Source organism: Paramormyrops kingsleyae, chromosome 8 (genome assembly GCF_048594095.1).
Source record: "Paramormyrops kingsleyae isolate MSU_618 chromosome 8, PKINGS_0.4, whole genome shotgun sequence".
In the NCBI taxonomy this organism is placed as follows: domain Eukaryota; kingdom Metazoa; phylum Chordata; class Actinopteri; order Osteoglossiformes; family Mormyridae; genus Paramormyrops; species Paramormyrops kingsleyae.
This window is the reverse complement of record NC_132804.1, coordinates 32,759,058-32,783,135: the sequence shown is the minus strand read 5'-3', so window position 1 is coordinate 32,783,135 and position 24,078 is coordinate 32,759,058. Positions and strand designations below refer to the sequence as shown.

Below are 24,078 nucleotides of genomic sequence, written 5' to 3'. Positions count from 1 at the left end.
ACCAGCAGTCTAGTCAATAAAACTTAAATTTACTTTTTCTAAAATAGTGCTTAATATTTGATTTATTATACTACTTTAAGGGACAATGCATTAACAATTACTCTTGTTACTTAGTGCATATAGTCTGATAATAGCTTAACAGATAATAAAGGTAATTAGTAAAATTAGCTGGGCTGCTAATATCCCTCTTTTGACTGCTGTGCAATTAACATTGCCTGGCAACCTATGAAATACTCAAATAATAATTCAACCAGGCCCCTGCGATTTGTTCGTTTTAAAACTAGCTAATGACTTTTGGACATTCATTTCACATAAACTAACATCAAATAGTGTACAGGTGGATACTTAAATAACTGTGTAATTGTGCATGTTTCATCTACAGTATATACATGTGCAAAATAATTATTTAATCCACATTCTACTCCCCTGTCAGGAATAGCTCCTTCCAGCATCTAATGCAGGGGTCTCCAACTTCAGTCCTAGAGAACTGCAGCCCTACACAGCTTAGTTCTCTCTCTGTTCCACCACATCTGATTTGACTGAAGAAATGGGTGGTAATTAGCCAAGAATTAAATGAGAGCAAACCCAACAGTGTGCAGGACTGGAGTCCCCCTGATCTAATCTGAGTAATAAAAATATATCACCATTAGGCTAGATTCAAGTGGCATCTGCCTTGTCAACAAACCTAGTAGGCAACTCAATTAGGCTAAATGACACTCACCTAACTGGTAGCGATTCTTAGTAGGGTAGTGTATAGGCTAGTTTGGACTTTGCAGTTGTTTGCATTATTGTTTTAGAAGCAATGCATTCTAAACTTTCAGTCCTACTACTAATAATACTAACATTTGCACCTTATCTACTGGTTAGACATATACTTACAGGCCTATTTGCTTGTTTACAAAATTATTCCGAATGAAGATGGAAAAAAGCTGAAGTACCAGCATATGGATTCGTTCTTAAACACAATGTCACTCATTACTGTAATGTATCAATTTTCTATAATTTTTAAAATTACTTTGATTACAGACTTGAATTGTATTAATGTGTAAATATTGCCTCTGGGATAATTCATCAGTTGCAGAGTAAAACAATTGACAATACAAAACAACTGAAGAAATGAATCTTATTACACTAATTGATCGTCTATTGTAGGTTTCTTGTAATATAGATAGATTTAAAAACATTTTTTTTATCTAGTTTTGTGTTATTTGACCTTAGAACTGCAACTGCAGGACCTGAAGAAATGGTTGAGGGATCATTTAAATCAGAGCTATAAATGACAATTTTAGTACACATAATAAGTTAAGGTAATGGCTCTGCATGAATTTCAAATGTGGGGGTGGCATGGTGATGCAGTGGTTAGTACTGTTGGAGTGAGTGTGTCCTGTGATGGGTTGGTGCCCCACCCTGGGCTGTTCCCTGACTTGCACCTGTAGGCTAGGAGGCTAGGCTAGGCTGGTTGCAGGAAATGGATGGAAATTGAAGTATTGTATTTCACTGCAGCATTCTCATGTTCATGACAATGACCAAATCCAGGCATAGTAGGCTACTGCTGAGCTTTCTTTTTCAAAATAAAATGGTTTCTTTGCATTTTAATTAAGTTCACAATGTAAATGAAAATGTCCATGTTCCACTTTTTGCTTGTTGCCAAAATCATTGTGGGCATAACCCCCTTTCCTTGCTTGATGAATTAATTACACTTCTTGCACGGATGCATGTTCTTTTGCGGGTTAAATGCAGTGGGCGTGACCACGCTGATGAGGGCAGAGCACACATAACTCAAACACACATAACTTTTTAAGCGCTTTTTTGACTTAAGCTCCTGAATTGAGAATAGACCTCACGCAATATGGGTCATTCCATACCATAACACGTCCATATTCAGTCATTTTTAAAACAGCTTTGCTGACAGACTAACATTATACAGCTTCATTGTCTAAAATGTCAATTTTGCCTCTCGGCTGGTCAGTCAACGATGTAAAACAAACGATAATATAAAACAACTGAAGAAATGAAGGTACAGCTTAAACAGTCCATGTTCTATGTTTCACTTGTTACCAAGATCATTTAGGGTGTCATTCCCTTTGTTATTTCATGACTTAATCACACTTCTCACACAGCCGCACTGATGAGGGGAGAATACGCCTAACTCAAAAGCGTGCAACCTTTAAAATGCGTTTTAAGCCCCATAATGCATACATGTATGAATTTACAATGCCTCCGTTAGAAAAAACCACCTATTACCATAATTTCACCTGAAGTGATATATTTTTAATCTCATTACATAATACATGATTGCACTCACCATCCGAAATTGGCAGCCTATATAACAAACGTATGATTAAGCCCTTAAATGTGTTATTTTCCAACTTTACTGATTCAGCCTCAGTGAATCTTACCTCTTCATATATAAAACCCACAGCCTGAAATGTATTTGTTATTTATACCTCAACCCTAACCTCCTTTCTGTCTAAGCTGTGCTCAGAAAATGTATGAGTATTAATGCCGTATTCCCTCCAAATCTTGGCTTTCAACCCATATCTATGTTATTCCTGTAACATCATAGTTGCCAGTCAACAGTGTGGCCTCAATATCTAAGAATATTTTTAACACACGTAGCCTTTAGATATAAGCAATACCATTAGATCTAAGTAGAGGGTTGTTTGAGACCTTTTAGTCTACTTTAACAAACATGCTGTACTTTGATAACCCCACTAATCTTAGATGCATTGAGTTCACTGCTTGCATTTCCTACACTGATTCTCTCATGCATGGTGTCTCCATGCCTCTCACGTCACATCCACCCAGGTGAACCCATACAAAGTAATTAGATTACCCATGACGAGTTTTATTATTACTTAGAACCATCAGGCTGGCAATGACAGTTGTATTCACTGCAGTAACACAAGTGATCTTCAAAATTCATTCAGCGTCCATATTCCTAATCTCCTGATCTCCTTGTCCTCAGCTAGAGTGGGCAGGGATTCAAATCTCATAAAACACCACGATTCTAATGGTATAAGTGTGCTCTGAAAGACAAACACAACTCAGAAGTTTAGGTATATTTAAATACCTATAGTGTAGGTATATCAGGCACTGGAGTTCCTTGAGGAACACATGACACATCATCCAGTCAGAGGTGTCACACTGGAGCCCAAAAGCCATCGGTGAACTGGAAGAGGTATGTGGAAGTTGTATCATGAAGGAATGTTACTGAATATGTAGGAATCGTGAAGGAATGTTACTGAATATGTAGGAATCGTGAAGGAATGTTACTGAATATGTAGGAATCATGAAGGAATGTTACTGAATATGTAGGAATCATGAAGGAATGTTACTGAATATGTAGGAATCATGAAGGAATGTTACTGAATATGTAGGAATCATGAAGGAATTTTACTGAATATGTAGGAATCATGAAAGAATGTTACTGAATATGTAGGAATCATGAAAGAATGTTACTGAAATTGTAGGAATCATGAAGGAATGTTACTGAATATGTAGGAATCATGAAGGAATGTTACTGAATATGTAAGAATCATGAAGGAATGTTGCTGAATATGTAGGAATCATGAAGGAATGTTACTGAATACGTAGGAATCATGAAGGAATGTTACTGAATATATGTAGCACAGGGTTTTCTGTAATGTTTTATTGGATATTATGATACTTTTGTTATTTCTCTCTGCTTTATGTTTGCCTTGACCCCATGGCCATTTTAAATTTGATTTTTTCCCCCATTAATAATGCCTTTTCATTATATTCTTCCTATTAAATTAAGTCCTGCTGTTCTACACTTCTGCCCCGTCTTATGATAAACAACTCCTTCACAATGCTAAAGAACAAAAAAAATCTGCCTAATGCTTAATGACCCCCCCCCCCCCCCCGTCCCCCACAGAGCAGAGTATGTTTCCAAATACCCTGAAGCCCGTCCATCCCATACACCTTGCTGAGCCTTAAAGTGGCTGGACAGGTCAAGCTGAAGAAGGCACATGATTCTGTCCTTCTGCAGTGCCTTCCCTGCTTCACTGAAGCCCATCACAGTTCTAAAATCTGAAGTAATCTAATCTCACTCATGCTTTACACAGCAACTTACGTATGCCACTGAAAAAAGCCCTCATCACCTGCACATACAGAAATACAAACAAAATATAGCTTTATACATATATACAAAACATGTACTAAAAGCTATTTAAAACATTACTGCATCTCAGCAATATACAATTCTAATGAATATAACAAAAACTGACTTTAGTACAAACTACAATAATTACAAAACCAGTGATCACCTATAACAAAGCAAAATGCACTGGGGTTGATGTATTAGACCAGGGTTATTCAACTCACGGTCCTCGAGGTCCGAGCACTGCTGGTTTTCCAGCCTTCCTTTACCTGTGAGCCAGGTGTGAAGCCTCTGAATTATTAAACTAACTACCTGGGAGAACTGAAAACACGGCCTGGATTTGGAATCAAGGTCCAGAGTTGAAGAGCCCTGTATTAGACTATAGTCTTTAGAAATGTGAATCAAAGTGCCCTTTATGTGATTCACTTTTAACACTAAAAAAATCACTTTCTTACTTTCTCTAAAAGTAAGAAAAAGAAAAAACTTCTGAAATCTTACATTTTTGTTTGACATATAAATTTTACAGAAATGTACTGAATGAAATCTTGTTGAATCCATGCTCTGTTCAATGTAGATATGTGCAAGGACTCATTATTATGGGAAACTTGTGAACTTTGGTTTTTAATCATTTGTGGTTAATTTAAGACTTAACAAGATAATGAATTTTGTCCTGTTCTATGATGGACTAGCCTCATGTTCTAGGGTGACCCCTGCACTGTGCCCCGTGAGGGACTGGCATCATGATCCAGGGTGACCCCTGCACTGTGCCCCGAAAGGGACTGGCATCATGATCCAGGGTGATCCTTGCACTGTGCCCCGAGAGGGACTGGCATCATGATCCAGGGTGATCCTTGCACTGTGCCCCGAAAGGGACTGGCATCATGTTCCAGGGTGACCCCTGCACTGTGCCCCGCGAGGGACTGGCATCATGATCCAGGGTGACCCCTGCACTGTGCCCCGAGAGGGACTGGCATCATGTTCCAGGGTGACCCCTGCACTGTGCCCTGCGATGGACTGGCATCATGTTCCAGGGTGACCCCTGCACTGTGCCCCATATCCCAATGCAGCTGCAGCATGGATAACTGCATGAATGAATGATGTTAGACCATCTTTCCAAACTTAACATCACTGGCTTCAAAGAGGAGGCACAAGCAGGCTTGCTGTGTGTTTCGCTCGTACCCCTTGCCCCCCACCCATTATGATATTGTCAAATCTAGTTCACACAATAACCGCATACGCAGTTTAAGGCTTATAAAAGTTTAGATGCATACAAGTATTTTCTGGCTGGCCAAGTTCACAGGACTGCATGGTGTATGGGAAATTCTCAGAACAGAATGCTTCCTAATCAATAATTTTATCCTTATCTTATAAATGCTGCAATGTCTAATGACAGACAGTACATAAAATGGTTGTGTGTAAATCAATTTTGATATCAGCTTAGGGCTGGGCAATATGGCAAAATATTTTTTCATGTTTTTTTTTCATATCAACCGGTATTGATAATTATCACAATATAATTCAAATAATTATTTCTTTACTTCAATACTCCATTTTTACCTAAATTTTAAGTCCACTTACTGCATCCTTCTCGGTATACTGGAAATCTATGAAATGTGAAACCCAGTTTATCACATCTCCGACGTTTCAGGCATATTTAATAAAAAAAATTGAAAATTCGTGCTGCTGCTTTTTCTATGTTGTAAGGTCCTGCTTTCGGAAAGACCCCAAGCTTGTTTGACCGGCACTCAAACAGCAGACCAAATAGTTTTTTGCATTATAGGCAAGGATTTATTTTCGACCACTATGTCAATGAAAATTAGGGAGATAAAAATGACAAGCTTTTATGCGATTCACAAATACTGTATAAAGTTTTCCAAAAAGTGTATTTTTGACAAATTATTCCTGCAGATGATTTAAATGTTAGATTTAAATGTTGACTCAGGGCCTGGGGACAAATGACCTGGAACATGACACCAGTCCCCAGAAAGGGGATGCATATGATTTTGGGACAGGAGTGCTGCCACAGACTTTTTCTTCTTAGGAAGGTAACTCAAAAAGTGCTCTTCAAACTTTGCAGACACATTGTTTGTGTGTATAACTGGAACTGAATAATTTTTGAGACAGGTCACACCAAAACTGCAGCAGTACCATATAGTGATAGCAAAGAAAAGGGCAGTTTTGACACCTGATCTTGTTAGCACAATAACACATAAACTGCCCCAAAACTGATGCAATGCCACATAGTGGCAGCAAAAGGAACGGTGCAAGCAAATAACGCTTGTCCCAGTAAATGTGGTAAGTTAAAAAGTATTTGATGGGGTTTATTTCTACATTATATGGATGAAGATCTACACTTATTTTCATTTTTAGGATAAACTGCCCCAAGAATGAAGCAGCAGCAAAGGAAGGAGATGGGGGCTGTAGAGGACACTTCTTCTTGTGAACAAAGTAAATCTAAAAGTATCTGACAGATTTGCCTGGGTGAAAATGTGGAAATCATGAACTTTTCAGACAGACTGCACCAAAATTAAAGCAGTGCAGTGTATTGATAGGAAAAAGAGGTAATTTCAGACATTTGATCCCATTAGCATGATAACTCAAAAAGTATTTGACAGATCTGGCATCATGTTCTAGGGTGATCCTTGCACTGTGTCAACTTTTGGCAACATGTTGTAAGGATGAAAATCTGTTCAAATTTTTTACCAAATCACAGTAAGATTGAAGCGATACTGCTTAGTGGCAGCAATGAGACACTTGACCTAGTGTATTTTATCTTATTATTCAACATACTGTATTTGATCTTTAAGGGATCTTATTGCCACTTCACTAAAACATGTACATAAATGAAGATTTGGCCATGAAAATCCACATATAATACAGAAATCAGCACATAATTGCTTGATAGCAACAGAGGGAAGAAAGGGAGCAATAGCCATCTTGTGAGTGATGAAAGTATGGATATGCCAGATTGTCTATAGACATTACTGTTCTGTGTGTGTGTGTGTGTGTGTGTGTGTGTGTGTGTGCATCCTGCGATGTGCTGGTGCTCCATTCTGGGTCGCTCCCAACCTTGAACCTGTAACTGCCTGCATAGACTCTGACCCCCTTGTCTCTGAACTGGATGTAGGGTATGGAAAAAGGATCAATGTTATCTATAGAAATTATTTTAGTTCATCGTTTGTTCTTCCCAGGCTTGGTTTTTCTGATTTGGACAGCTACAGTATGTCATCTGGTAGCATATGAAATATCCGAAACATTTTAATAAATGTATGCACACAATTACTACGCATTACTTGCAGTAAGCCCTGGGGTACTTAAATCCTGAAGTAATCAGCTGTGTAGAATCCTGCAGTACCTCATCACCTTCTCCTTAACTCCACAGATAGTTCCCATGCTCTGGAAGACTTCCTCTGTGTCTCCTGTACCTAATAAGACACATCCCAGTGATATGTTGCATTACAGGCCAGTATCTCTTACTTCGTACCTTTTAATTACAGACTTTGCGAGACGGGGGCTGAAGCACCTCTGTCCTGTAGTGAGTGACAATCTAGCCTCCCTACACTTGGCTTACCAGACAGACACAGGGGAATATGATGCTATCATTTACCAGGTCCTTAGTCCTTATTCCCAACTGGAAAGGTCTGGAAGTACTCTGTGGCCAGTTTTCTTTGATTTCTCCAGTGCCATCAGCACCATTCAGAGTCACTTACTGGGAGATAAGTTTGGAAAGATGATGTCCCTTTGGTCTCCTGGATCATCAACGATCTGACTCTCAGACTACAGAACTATGTGTCAGAGATGCTGTCAGCACAGGAGCTCTACAAGGAATTGTCTTGCCCCCCGTCCCTTTCACACTGTACATCTTCGATTGCAAACAAAACTCAGAGAACTGTCATCTGGATGACTTCTCCATAGTGGCCTGCATCCACAGGGGGATGAGATGGAGTAAGGAACTTAATATGGGGGGGGGGGGGGGGGTTGCATGGTGTGATGACAACCACCTGCAATGAAACATCAGGAAGACTAAGGTGATGGTGGAAGATGCTCGTGCTGGTAAGGTCTCATACCTTTAAGGCCTTATCACTACACGAGTGGAAGCTGTGGAGATGGTGAACGTCTACAAAAACTCGCAACAAAATGGATGAAACAAATAACACAGATGCACTCTGCAAGAAAGCACAGAGCATACTTTCCTCTCTCTCTCCCGCTCTCCCTCTCCTCAGAAGACTCCGGAGCTTTAATGTATGTTGTAAATGACAGAATTTTAGCTGTCTTACCACTCAGTGGTGGTCATTGCTGTTGTGTTCTAGGGGGGAAAATCGACATCAGTCGTCTGTATGAGCTTGTTAAAAAGGATGAATCAGTGACAGAGGTATCCCTAGGCATATGGCAGCAGGTCAGGCATTAATAATGAAACATTTATAGCCAATCATGGAACAAAAAATCTGGTGGATTATATCAAAATAACAGGCCTGGTCACCTCACACACCTAAGATGACCACACCATCTCATTATACAGTATTCCTAAAAATCATGCATTTTATTAAAATGTAACACTGAGGACATTTCTAGGACAACTGTGATTTAAATAATATAATGTTATCCTTTTATATACCCTGGGATTTTATTAGGGAAATCCTTTTCTTTGCACTTTTTTGATGTTGCTGTAATTACTAGCAAACCAGTATGAGAGTATGACAATTTTGAAGTTCTCTAAATTCTCCAGAGGTACTCCAGAAATAATCAAGTTGCAATATTATGCACTAACCTCGCGTTAGTTTGTTAGGTAGTATGAATTTAGAAAGCAGGGCTCCAATTTAAACACAATCATTTTAGCAGAGTTGGTTTAGAAGAGAAATATGACTGGTTTCTTTAAATGAAAGGACGAATACTATTCCTGTTTATTTATCCATCCTCCTTTCCAGAGGGGAAAGCTCAAGACAAAAAAAAAACACCCTGGAAGGGACTAATCCACTGCAAAACCCAACAGACACCCCAGCATGGGACACCGAAAGAAGTTCAAATACACGAAAGACACCAACAAAACATGGGGAGAGAATACAGATTCCACAGACACAAACAGATGGGTGAGATTCGGACCCTAATACCTAGAGCTCTAAGCAAAAACACCCATGAGTGCTTCACTTTAAATACACTAACAAGTTGCTGCACAAATACCTCTGGATAGTTTTATGCTCAAATACAGTAAATGGTCTTTGTTCATGAAGAATCTTTGACAGCTTTGGTAAAAGGTAAGGGTTCTCAGGGCAAGCAAAAATTCTTAATTTGATCAGATTTTTTAAAACCAGAAGGTCACCCCAACCCCTTTGTATTTTGACTTGTCAAACGTAACACAAGTCTGCCAAAAGGCAAAAAATATATATTTAATGGGGAGGACTGAAAAAAACATAAGCTAATATATATATATTTTGAAAATGAGGTTATATTTTAAAATATGTTCACTGATCTACCACAGACTGACAATTCGTTTCTTGTTGTTGTTGTTGTGTCTACAGTTTAGTAAGCTGGGCAAATCTTCTCTCATTTCATCATGATTTTTTGCTAGGTAGTTATCCGAGAAAAGATTCTGCTGCTACTCACTAAAATTTACTTCAATTGAATTATTCCACATCTAGTTTGTGATTACAACAAATGAAAAGATCTACCACCTCGCGATGACATGTTTTCAACAGAGCTCTGTTTGCCTATTATATGGTGACCATTTGTGGATTAACGTGCTGCTTTATCAAAAGCAGTTCATCTGATGCCTCTTAAGATGAATAATAATGAAATAAGACTTAATCCCACTGATTTTTCACTGCAGGTGGGTAAGGCTGCCGCATAGGAGACTTCTGAGTGAATGAATTAAAACAGGCAGCAAGGTGTTTCCTCAAAGGTCCATCCACTTCCAGAGAAAATGAGGGTTGACGCCTGCAACTTTCCGGGATCACCCAGGGCCGCAGCTCTCCTGGGGGAGCGCCTGGGGGTCCCACCCCGCCGGCCATGTTTGATCTGAGCAGATCAGGTGTCGGCACCCCTACACGTGCGGCTTGTCCATGAATAATGGATACGCCACTGACCCAGCCTCAGGCCCACTGGGAACGGGACCGCCTCCCTGTGACCAGAATGAGCAATGTGTCGTTAACTGCCGCTGATATAAAGACAGGGTAGAGGTATGCAGGGCCAGTCTATTCCATTATGTGGCTAAATGGATAAATACCGCATACAAAGTCAGTGCAGGACTGGTCATTTCGCCTGTTTCCGTGTGTTAAGATCTGAGTGCACAGGAAGGTCAGAGGGAGTAGGGAACTTGTGTAGAATTGGAGATATTCAATGCCCTGTTGTTTGCAAAGCCAGTCCTATCTCACGAAGACCTGGGTATGCTGAAAAGTGTGGAGTATGTTTAAAATGTACCATTCAAGTATCTTTATCAATCTGGATTTACAGTATTCATTGTTATGTCAGGTGTGTTTAAACAATACAACAGAAGAAGCAAAACATTACTTGCTAGTGACCAGCTATCCATCGTATCATCACATGATTATTTTAAGCAGACAGATTGATCATAGGGACTCTGAAAACTTTAGGCCACAATAATTACAATATATGTAGGTCCGCGGGTCATTTGTTACATTTTTATTGCTATGAAGATGCTCTCAAGAAACAATCTGTGACCCTTGTTTTACAGCGTAATCATATTGGACAATTAAAAATTTGATTATATGATTTGCCTCAGTAATGAAACAAGGCTTGTTTTCATCTGTGAAATAGAAAAGGAGATGATTATTCCCAAATTAAAATGATGTAAGGTTAAATGGGGTCTGCACAGGTTCAATAATACTACTGGTATGATTTTTTAGAATGTGGCAAAGCTGTACTTTTCTGCCACACTTTCTAAAATTTCATTAATAATTGACTGCTCAGTCCTTTACGTAGCCCAGATTCTTTTATTGTTGTTTTCCGTGTGCTACAGTAATGACAAATGAAATGGTGCAGCTTGCAGAAGCAGAAAACATAGACATCCATGCCATGAAGTGGCATCACTGTCTTCTCACACAATCCTTGCAAGAAAATAATGAGCAAAATGCAGAAAACAGAGGGAAAAACCTCACATGGTGCTAGAAGACAAAATGTAGCAAATAGTTTGTGGAGAACGGTGTGCAAAATCATCTCAAAGGCTATTTTGAAACTGCGGATTTCCCGGCAATAAGGATGTATCAGTGAGACTTGCATTATCTGCCTAGAAAGCCTGTTTTTAGTCCAAAGCCAGGAAAATGAGCCACTGCCTACCATCTGATAGCAGCTGTAATAGGACTGTGTAGGACAGGATGCCCTTGCTTAAGTCCTGTGAAAACAGCAGGTATATGGAATGTAATTTTGGTGGTCGACTTATGTGAGTAACACACATAACGCTAATTACGACTGCTGAGTTTGCAGACTCTGAGCAATATGTCTGTCTTGGCACTAAAGAAGCTGAACATATACAGTACACCTGACCTGTGACTGGTCATCAGTCTAAATTTATTATTATAGCCAATAGAAAACAACAATATTTGTTTTATCTTTAATAGAAATTAATATTAAATTAGTTAAAACTAATCCTTCCTCACTATATTATATATATAGTCCAATATTATAAATATAGTCCAATATATTTATATATTTCTAAGTATTTCACTGAACTAGCCTGCCAGGAAAATAGTTTAGTAAACAAGAATACAGCAAAGTAGTATAATAGAAATAGTCTATCAATTAATCTGGCTGAATAGGTTATTTTATGTAAACTAAGGACTGAAAATAGCTGAATGTGTCCTGAAGAGAAGCATAAATGTTGGATCCAGTAACAGGGACACCATGATTATGAAAAAGCTCCGATGTGAAAAAACCTGAGACTGACTGTACTTGAAGACTGTTACTGTTCCTGTGTGTCTTGTGAGTGAAAGGCCACATTCCTAGTGCTTGTGCAGCATTTTTTTAAAATAGACCCTGCACATCCCAGTCTTAGATCAGTCTTTGAGGGTATTTTCACGTCCTGTCTGCCTGCCCCTCTTGTTCTAATGAGCCACACCTGCTGCTTGTTTTGTCTTACCTCTCATTTCAGCCCTCGTGTGGATCACTACAGCTGCCTCTCATTAGCTCCCAAATCATTGGTGTTATAAAGTGCCTCCCAGTCATGTTATCCCCAGTCCAGTCACTGATGTTGCTCCGTGTGTGTGTGTGCCCCTAGAGTTTGTCCCATGCTTCAGCCCTGTCCAATCCACATCTTCCCATTTCGACCCTTTGTGGTTCTTTTGAGTTTGCCGTGCTTCTGTTTTTTTTTTCCCCAAGAAAGCCCTTTCTGTCCCCCCCCTATGCTCATCCTTGCTTACTTCCTCGCCCGGGCATGACAAGTTTGTTTCCCTGCATGGTCCATCAAATTTAAAGCCCAGCAGAAGAGCAATGGATGAACTGAAATGTTGCCCAGAGCATCAAAAGTATAGAGGAATGTATGCTGTCAATGAAAGGAGAGTGTTACCCAGCTCAGCAATTTCTCTATGGCTGAGGTTTATAATAATAATGTAATCCTTTCTCCAGTGGTTGCATTAACTATCCAGGTCCCTGTGTAATTATTGTCTGTTTTAAAATTCCAATCAAATATGAAATAAAACCCACAATGAATATGATACCAAAATCAGTGGACAAGTTTCATATTGACAGAGATCTTTCTGGTAAAAACTGTGATGATTACATTATCTCAGCATCATATACAAGTTTTGGACAGAAATGTAAAAGCTTTAACAAATACAGGACATCAAGTACTGAAAGCTAGGTCTTCCACAGAGGAATGTTAATTATGGAATATCTTAACGGGCTATGTCTCAAAAAATGAATATTTAACTCAGTGAATCCTTTCAGGAGGGTAAGCCTGGAGACGTGTTCAGAGTGTTTGCTTGAATGATTCTGGTCGTTCTGTAATATTACAGGCTTGTCTTGCCTCCGCTGATTTCCTTAGCGAGGTCAATGCTAATTACGTCTAGTTCTGTAAATGATCACCATCACCCGACGTTTCAGCAGTTTTTTCCTGTCATAAGTGCTGTTTTCATCAGGACGGCGTTTCCTCCACTCACACAGAGCTGGAATGGTCTCCCTATAATTTAGCGAGCCTCGTTCTGATACCATCGGTATACCCGATATACCTTCCCAGGCCGCATATCTGAGCTGAACTGAGTATTTGCGATTGAGATATCTTGGACCAGTGCCTGAGGCAGCATTTTCCTCCTTCCATCACCCAGGCTGTTGAAAGAATGGTGCCACATTCTTCCTGCAGAATTCCAGATGATTCTATGCCACAGGGCTTACAGGCTGAGATGGCAGCCCAGTACCCAGTAGAGTGACTTGTTTACACCATTGGCATATACAGTTTTGTTTTCAGTCTATAAATTTATTTACTAGTTCGCTGACTTAATTAGCTACCAACGCCCATACATGAAGCTCTGGAACAATCAGGACATATTAGCTGAGTACAGGGTGCTTTTCTCCGTGCTGATGCAGGAAGTTTTGATGTTACATTTATTAGCTTCCCTGACTTCCATCAAGTCTTAGGGATTAAGCCAAATAGAAATTTGTGCAGTGGTGGCAACAAAGTGAACAACCTTTCTGAGAACAACAAACCCACCTTGGGGACCCCAGCATACATGTGCCAACACACTGCAAACAATCTGTGACAATAATTACAAGCGTTCACCACCGATCGCTAAGAGCCGCATTGGAAGGGGAACCACCTGAGGTGATTAACTGATGGAGTTGCATTAAACATCTGTGAAATTCAGCACTTCCTGCACAATGCAGATTCTGCGGCACATAAATCCAACACGCAGCAATCAGTGCCCTACCTGAACCTACTAGAAAGGCCTCGCATATATTAAAATACCGAAAGCTACCTGGATCCCCTTCCAGTCACTTTCAAATGCCTAGAGGTACGATACTGGAGAAGGACTAAGCTGTCCTTCTGATGGATTGTGACTCGTCTCTCATTCCACTAGGTGTAACTCTGCATGCTCTCTGGCCCGCTTTTATAACTGTCAAAATCATGATATCAAAGTGATTTGACAAAATAAGTAGCAATAATAGCATTATTGCTATTATTAGTATTATTATTGATAATATTAATATCGCACAGCACACCAGGGGGTAGGAGAAAGACTCATAGAAGCCAAGATCTGAGAACGGTTTAAACAACAGAATAATAGCTGTCAATCCATTTTCTAAGGTGACTGACAAGACAAGGACAATTTTCCTGTTAACGAGATTAACCTTTCAGTGCCATTCACGTGTTTATCCAGGCTCCTTAAACAACACCATTGTTACTATGGCATGCTTAACCTCATTTGTCTTAAACACAAAGCAACATTTTTTAAAATTTTACACAGCTTTTTATATTATTCATCTCTCTCTCTCTCTCACACACACACACACACATATATATATATAGAGAGAGATCATATATGTATACATATATAGAGAGCTACGGTATGCACATATACATATATACATATTTCATATAAATTTCTCATTCTCCTTTTTTTCTAGACGAAATTATTATCACTACTATCTCAGAAATCTGTACAGTTAGACTGAGCTCATCATCTTTAATGGATGGATGGATTTCTAAACTGTTAAAATAGAATCACTGTAGTTACAGTACTTAAAAAGATTAGTATCTAGTTAAAACAATTATATTATAACTAGAATTGCAAACAATTTGTGAGAATAATTACAGGCCTTCAGTAATCACAGACCTTATTATTGAATGTCGTTATAACTCTTCAGTTTTATGGAAGAAAATGTGTTTTTTTTTCTAACAAACTGCCTTGCAAGCTGACATACGAGTACAGCGGACAGTTTAATATTTCTGTGGTGACCGAATCAATAGAATGAGTCAAGACCTTGTCCACAATGAGCCTTTTATCAGCTTATTACAGTCCATCTAAAATACATTTTTAGTCGTAAACAAATTGGAACTGTGAAATGACATTGTGCCCAGTCAAATAAATCACCCATTAATCTCCAAAGAATTTATTTCTTGTTTTAAAATTCATTTTCACACATACGGTGTGAATTTTTGTTGTGGTGATAGTCATTGTAACACACCCAGGTCAATTTCTCGTACAAAATTTAATTGAACTCCATCCTCTGAATGACTAAGAAAATTATATAAGCTTCAGTAATTTGTCTGCCTTCACTGTCTCTAATGTACAGTATTAATCCAAGTATCAATACAAATATCCCACATGGGACTAATATGTGCCACCCTTTAATAAGTATAGTATTGAGTAAATGTCTTAGGCCACAAATGGAAATTATGTGTATCTTGGTGTAAAACTATGATTTTAGTTCAGAAAAAGTGTGTTAGCTATTTCAAAAGGGCTAACACCCCAGTATTAGCAGTCAAAAGCTAGCAAACCTTGTTTGGCTAATCAATACCTCACATAATTAGCGAACAAATTTAAAAGTGAACTGGAGGTAAAATGTAACAAGGGACCCTGTGGAGAGGTTTTTATATCACAAAAAATTAACATATCGACGGACAGCTGATATAAACGTCACAGAGGTACAAATTGTCATTTTCCCCATTTAACATTTTAGCACTGTACAATATACAGCAGTACAACTGGGTAAAATAACGATTTATGAGTTTATAATTGACCTCATATTTGTCCTACAAGCAAAATAAATGTACAGAAGCATGTTAGAAATCACATGACATGTCTCATAAATTTTAATAGCCTTTCAGCAAAAAAGTGATATTGATCGTTGTTACTTGGCACATGCCTGTCCATGTTTAGTGTTTAGTTCAGTGTTAACATCTGTGTTACAACAGTCAAGCCTGGTAATCAGTTTCTGCTGCTGTTTACGTGCAGTAGTACTTGATGCCAGACAAGAAGAACACTCTAAGGCTCAGCTATGACATGAAAGTAAATACGAAAAAAAAAGAAAAGAAGTAGGGACAGACTGTCACTCCGTCCACTTGAATCGTTCTTTCCCTTTATTCCAAATCTCAGCAAAGCTCTACAAACTGGGACAGATTTTCCAATCTTTTGCTCAGAGGGAATTTTGATTCTCATTGGTGTTGCCTTACAAAGCCCATTATACCGGCGAAACAAAGGGAAACGCGCTCCGGCTTATAGCAGCCTGTCACATCCAGGCACTAAGCTGTCTAAGATATGCATCATCAGGACAATACTGAGCATGCACACGGATTAAATGTATGCAGCCATGCAGCTGTGTGCGATTAAAACCAGATGTGCCAAGGTCACTTCCTGAATTATTTACAGGCAGAGTACGGTGAGTGAAACAACTTTGCAACCAGGAAATCATCAAAAAAAAGTTCAAGGAAACACGCTAGAGGAAAATGTAATAAATACATGAATGCCACACATGATTATGAGTCATACTCAGTTAAGAGGCACATATCAGACCACCGGAGAAGAAATTAAAAATCACCAAAATAGATTATCAATACGAATCCCTCGGATCTTACTAATCTATCACTCGGAATCTGGTTGTCATCTCCAAGGCCTTAAATGACCCCGCTTTGACAGGCCTGCATGTTTGCAGCATTTTTAGATTTAAACAGCTACCTAAAAGCTTATATGATTTGATTATATATATATAATCAGTGGGCTAAGCCTGTGTACCTGTAATCACAAGGTCGCCGGTTCAAACCCAGCCTCAGCATGTCTGTGGGTCCTTGAGCAAGGCCCTTAACCCCCAGCTCCCTGGGCGCCCCAACAGGTGGCTGCCCTTCATGGACAACTTACTCTACAAAGAGCAAGTTGAGGGAAGCGTCCCACGGGGATCAATAAAGTATCAATTATTATTATTATTTATTTTATATATATATAAAAACATTGTTGGGGACAATTGGGACTTGTCCATCCCAGGATTCAAACAGTACTCCAAAACCACATAAGTGAAAGCCACTCAAGCTTTATTATACACCGGGTGTCAGTGAGGATTCAATGATTAATTTGGAGGATAAAACCTACCGTGATATTCCATTAGGGTTCCATTTATTTATTTAATTAGAACCACAGATTTCAATTATTTTCTGAAGCTATTATAGTCTGGGTGCCATGAAAGTGATAAATATACCTTTAAGAAATCTGGCCTATGGAAGCGCAAAAACAATCTGTTTGACAATGTGATCAATAGCATATTTATATCAACACAATAATACAAATGAAATACAATGGCAATGCATTATACATGACATTTTAAAGTATAAATGTAGCATTATTTTTTTTTTAAATACAGTATGATCTGATTTCTTTGAATGAAATGAAAATACTGTACTGACAAACAGATTGAGTCGAAGTGCATCACATATTACTTTTAATACAAGTGCATGTTTAAATGTTTCAATCAATGCAAGTTTGAGCATGTCCAGATGAAGCCATGAACTCACTACAAACTGATGGAAAAAGAACCTTACGGCACAATCCTCTGTGAAAACAATTATGTTTCATAATTTTACAGTGATAAGAAAAAGCAACAAACGTCTATGAATGTTTACATGTTGTTCGATATGAGTTTAGTTTAAATCTATCTGTTTAAATCTACCTGTTAGTTTACGATCCACCTGAAAAACCAAAGAGTAAGAATTACTATTAAAATAGGTTAGGGTACATTGGTTGTACATGAAGATGTCAAAGTTTCCCATTGCTTGCGGTGCTGCATATGGCCACAATAGCTTTGAGCCCAGGGCAAAAATAGGTGTGCAGACTGGATCTGGGGCCGTTGCACAATCCCAGAAGTGGGCATTGGGTGAAGGAGTGGTACGTGTCAGTGAACGTGATCTTGCCTTCGTGAACTGGTTGCTCGATCTCACAAAACAGCTTTACCATCTAAAGGCGCTGATTCAGGCCATTATTTTTTATAAAGAGCTGGAGGAAAGTCCAGGAAAACTGTTTTTTTTTTTCTCTTCTAAAAAAAACACTGATGAAAAAATGCCAGGACAAACCTGGCCACTGACTGATAAATACACAATTACATATCTGATTCAATATGTTACAACATGTATTGCTTTGACTAATAACTTTCTTTCAGTGGCACCATTTTTCATTTATTGTTCTGGCAGCTAAACCCTCGCTGTTGTATAAATAGCTAATAATAAGTGGCATGATAACTGAAATTCTCAGTTAACAAAAACTGGCTTGGAGGTTAAATAAGAATTCAGCTGAAAGACTGAGCATGGACCTAAATAAATATTTGCGATGAACTCTTAATGTTTGACAAATCTTAGCAGTCACACATATCAGTTACTCTTAGGCAGAAATGCAGTTAAAAACATTGCTGTTAGTTTTCTGAAGACAAGAAGTTGGTGTCTATGAATTATACATAGTTTATGTGATTATGTGAGAGTGTGTGCATGTGTGAGCTCTGCAAAGGATTAACATACTGCCCATGAGAAGCTGTAGGGTCCCCCAAGACCCTTTGCTGGATGGATGGATGGATGGATGGATGAAATGATTTAGTTTTGGCAATATTGTATTCATATTATATCAAAACAACTCATCCCATAAGCATAAGCCTAAAAACTCTTCAGCAAATATAATGCATTATCGGAGGTAATTAACACATCAGTGCAATAATATCAGTCATTTCTTAATGGATTCACAGAGAGTGCAGTACTACTGTTCAAAAATAAAAAATCATAGAAAACCAGGCATTTATTAACATTATCATTCAGAACATCTACAATATGGGTCTAGTACGTCCTCTCAAGAGCACTTATGGACAGATTAGGAGAGCAAAGAACTTTACCGAGCACCAGCAATGTTACTACAGTACAGAATGAGTTAACTCTTTGTATTCTGTTAATATCTTCATGGTGTCTGCAGGAAGATTTCCTTTTAACTTGTAAAAATTAACGGCCACTGAAAATTTCAATCAATAAAAACTGAAAAAAAGATCTATTGAGGTTATTTGTAGTTAAATATGCTTGGAAACTGGAATGCTTAAAGATGTTATTTTCATGAGAAATAAAGATCGAGTGAAAACATGGTGGAAATTGCAAAAAAAAATACTCATTTACTTTTGAGAAAGCTCATGATTTTTCAAAGGCAGACAGACTGAGTGTGTAATGTATAAATGCAAAAAACAGCAGTTTCACAACTCAATGTCATAGGTCTGTGTGACAGCATAATATTGAGTTAGTGCCGTATTATTATAATTCTCTCTTCTTCTTAAATACACTGATTGTTCCTTTGCCATTACAGTCAGACGAATCATCCTAGATGCCTGATGAATGAGCGCATGCAAAAAATACCTTATTTTCTCTCTAAAGCCATAATTTTCAGACTGTGGTTTCCAAGTTCTCCCTACTATGTAGTCTATTTGAATGAATGGGATGTAATTAAAGCTTTGTGTTTCTCTCTCAAACGGCAAAGTGAGTATATGCAAGATTGCTATCAAAGGACAAAAAAAAGACAAAAGAATTACGAAGGACCCCACAGTTCCGGAAAACTGTGCCAGGGCTTCTGGCAGCATTAAGCTCCTGTAGCAGGTGCGAGATGGTAGGACAAAGCATGTATTTACTACAGGTCCAGTTCAGTGTGATTCAAAGGCTGGTTTGGGGTGAAGGGATGGGGAAAGAGGAGTGAAATTGTAACACAAGACATGAACTAACCACAGGTCCCGCTTCAATTAACTGGACCTAATAGCCTTCTTCACTGCAGCTGTAAAGCGCTCCCCATTTTCCTCTTTTGCAACCTTTATCTGCCATCTTTACAGCTCCTCCCAGCAGTATCCATCAAACCTCGCAGCCATAAAAGTTTATATTCAGACTTGGTAAATGGTAATTAATGTCATGAGCAGTGAATTACTTCATCCCTCCTGTACATCATTGGGTGGTTTCCCTTTGATGTCTTTGAAGGCTTCGCTTAAGAAATTTGGGAGAAAAGGAATGCTGAATCAGAGAATCTGAATTTTTCAAGAATTATTAGATAAAGAATTGTAAATATGTATACGGAAAAATATACATTTTAATTCTGAGCAAAAGGCAAGGCATGGCTGCATTACTTTTCCATAGTGAAAAGTGAAAATGGTATTTAAAATTAAAAAAGAAAATCTTTTTTTTGTATTCAAAACTGCAACTGCAATTTAAAACTGCAAAAATAGCATAGGTTGCACACTGGTACTTGATATCCATAAAAATCATACATAAAATGGTACATAAAATCCATAAAATATATCATATATATTAAATATATCCATACAAATATTTTATACTGCAAACTATTAAAATACGATAATTGTCTGGTATCCTTTCAACTATGATACCACGTGTGAAAAAGCCAAGGTAATGCAGCAGTAAGATACCGAATGATCATCAAAATCAGTGCAATCTCTGGACAGGACCATAATCAAACGCGATTTGTATCAAAAGGAGCATCGAGACACAACAGCCTTGTGTCAGTATGAACCTGTTCAGGACTTCATACAGAGTTATTGTGACAGTTAAGGGACCTGCCACATCCTCGTTTCCGCATACTCTGGTACGGAGTTTAACACTGCAACGGGAAGAGGAACTCAAAACCAAACAGAATCAAGATATCAGTGAGAAGCAGGAAAACAGTCTAACATGCACTTAAATAGGTATTTATGGGTCTCTGCATAAACTAAGCCTGTCTGGTGTCCGAAAAAACGGAGAGCGTGTTACTTTTAAAGGAAGCGATACGTTGTTCGTCTATGCTTAGGCTACATTAAAACCGATTTTCTTTATCAGCACTTTAAAACATATTTCTTTCTACATTCATCTGGAAAAGCTCGACTTAAAAGTACGCAAAACACTGCGCCGCTTAAATCCAACATTAGTATTGCGATCCGGTGTGTAGTCCAGTGTAAAATGTTGCCAGTGGGAATAAAAAATCTTGACTCTAGAATAATGCCCAAACGATTTATGAGAACTAGTTGTTCTGAGGCAGATTTACCCAGAGCAAACCGAAAATCCGATAAGAATAGTCAATTTTGACTCGATACAGCAGTAGGTTAATCTGCAATCATTTAACACTACCACTTGTATATCGACTGAACCCTTCAGCCGCTTCCTTTCACAAACTGAGCTGGAGTCTCCCTTGAGATATGGCAAGCGGTTGCATGATCAGGATTTTAATATATCACCTCAGTATTAAGCTACATATCGTGCTGTGTACTGAATAATATAGCCTATGAGTGAGCTTCGAGTGGTGCTTATATATTTATATTTATGTATGTGTGTTTTTGATAGTGGCTTAGGCTATATATTCATGTGTATATGAAAATACGGTTCATATAGCCTACACATGAAATTCGAATAGGCTATGTGACGAAATGCATTAAGTGTATGAAACTGACACCAACAACAGCAAGGATAATGCTTCAAAATATAAAACTTAATATTCAATGTGGATAACCCACTAAGAAGCGAATTTAATGCAGATAAGTGCTTAATGATTTTGATTCAAACTATACCGAAGCAACTGTGAGAAATGTCAAAAATGTGAACAAACTCGCGCAAAAGAAATGCAACCAATGGCCACAGTAACCTGACACGAAAGAAAACGCTGAAAATAATCGCATTAAAATTAAGTGTAATGGACTTAAGTGTGGCACGGTGATATCTTCAGCTTTTCCGAGACACATCTATACCATATTACGTTACAGGCAAGTGAGTATAGCCTGCACAACGAACAAACAACCATGATTTTACTCGTTTATTGAAATAGCACTTGCTTTCAATAAATCGAGCACATGATCTATTACGGCATATGAGTTTGCGCGTTGTTTGAAATACACACACGCTAATTAGGCTATAAGCGAATATCCTCAGAAATCCCACGAACTTCAGGTATGACAAGTTTAATTGTTAATGTCTTCCGTCGAACATATTACTTTTCCCACTTTCTTAAAACGTTTTATTCAATAAAAGTACACAAAAATCAACGCTGAGATAAATTGTTTCATATACATCATACCCAAAGTTTCTCAAATAAATACTGCATATTAATATTACAGCACCTTTGCATATTTAGAGCAAACTCGACGATTATAGAAACGTCGTTTCATCTTACATACACCCCAGGTAATGAGCTTATTCTTTTTGTAGAGCTTAAATTTGCAGTTTTATTCTAAATTATGTTACAGGAGCCGCAGAAGGCTTCCGCGTCGGGAGTTGACGCTCTTTACGAGAACGGTCCTAAATCAACATTAAACGCCAATGGTGGTACTACACTAACCTAACAACTTCTAAATAATTCACTGCTCTTGCAAAGCCATTAAAACAGCTGTCTGATCCACCCATGCCATTGCAGTTTTATTATATTGCTCCGAAATAACAAGACAACGTAGGGTACTGCGATCTATGCATTTTCTCCCATTATGACGGCGAGTATCGGGGGTGGTGGTTGTAATGTGCAGAGGTGATAACTAACCACTCGAGAAGTAGGCATTTCCAGTTTTCAACTGGAAAAGTAAAAACCGCAACAAGTTTGCTTACTGCTTCGGTTACACTGTCGCCCGGGAAGCAAAATAAGTGCATTTATAACCTTATCTTCACGCATGGCTTCCCATCTAATTGAAAGAAGTAGCTAATCTTTCTTGATCTCTGACTAAAACTATGTGGACGTAAATGATTATTGATTATTATAGGATGGTTGGTAAATATTTGCAACTTGCATCTATTTATTAAACTGATGCACCCACACAGCGCGTCTCGGGCAAAACAATGCCAAAATAAATATATTACCTTACCTTTTAACGTTAGATGCGGGAAATAAGACTTAGAGTGAGATTGCCGTGGACTTGTGGAGTCAGTCGTCAAACTACAGCCACTTGACAGCCTGTCCTTTCCCAAAAACGAAGCATCCTTTGACTCCGCAGAGGAGAGTGGACGGTGCATCGGATACAGCCCTGGCGCTTCTGCAGCCACGCTGCTTTTTGGAGAGACCTTATTCCTCGGAGCCGGGAGCGCAGCTACTCCAGCCTCTTGTGGCGAAGGAGAGAACAGAGAGAAATTGTTGAGGGAGAGAGAGAAAGAGAGAGAGAGCTTGACAGCTGGAAAGGAAAAGAGCGCTACTGGTGCGACAGTTATGAACCAGTGGCATGTTTCCAGTCTTCTTTTATCCAGATTTACCGGGCTGGGTGGCCTGTGGCGTATGTTTCTTGTACACATAGGTACTGTTCAAGTCGGTCGAAACGCATGTGAATATCGCTATACAAATACAGGCGTTTATTTCAGCTTATTATGAAAGGCAAAAAAAGCGATCATAACAGTCTGATTATTAAAGAACAAGTAGTCGTACTGTATAATACCGAATACTTGTAAATGAATGAAGTTTTGCATACCGTAAATAGTACTACAATAGAACATCCAGTTTTCATCATAATTGTTATTATTATTATTGTCGTTGATGTTTTGTTATTCTTGTTGCACGAATAATTGCACGCTACAGGTGGTGCTAGGCTATATAAAATATACATTCATTACCGAAGTGCTGTATCATATTTAAAATAATTCACTTTTAGCGGTAATTTTTTATATTATTTCGAACATGCATGCATGTTTAAAACATAATACTCTGCCATTAAGTAGCACCATCAAATTTATTTATAAAGACTTTTTTGATTACTGATTGCTATTTTCTGTAACTATACTGGTCATAAAACACGTTATGTTGGCTGAATTCTATGTCTGAATGATACATTGGTCAGGGATTTAAAAAATTCAGTGGCCTATCCTTGAAACCCTTTCCTCTATAGCTGTTTAGTTAGGAATGCTATAAGTAGACCAGCTGGATTATGATCCTGTGCGCCTTTTTTCAGCTGTAACACAGTGAGTGCATCTCGACAGTGCATGTCGCATCAGGAAGAGACAGAATAGAGAAACACATAGGCTTGTCTGGTATAGGCTACTTTGTTTGGTGTTACACATTCAC

General features: G+C 38.5%; 1 protein-coding gene across 1 annotated transcript in view; it reads right to left on the bottom strand.

The window, feature by feature from the left end:
* The window catches only part of LOC111835964 (cadherin-22), a 215,902-nt gene extending 192,768 nt beyond the window's left edge, over window positions 1–23,134 (bottom strand). The window contains exon 1 of the mRNA XM_023796809.2: window positions 22,895–23,134. The gene's annotated coding sequence lies outside the window, so the exon portion shown is untranslated. The remainder of the gene's footprint in view (window positions 1–22,894) is intronic.
* Between the last annotated feature and the right edge of the window lie 944 nt (window positions 23,135–24,078).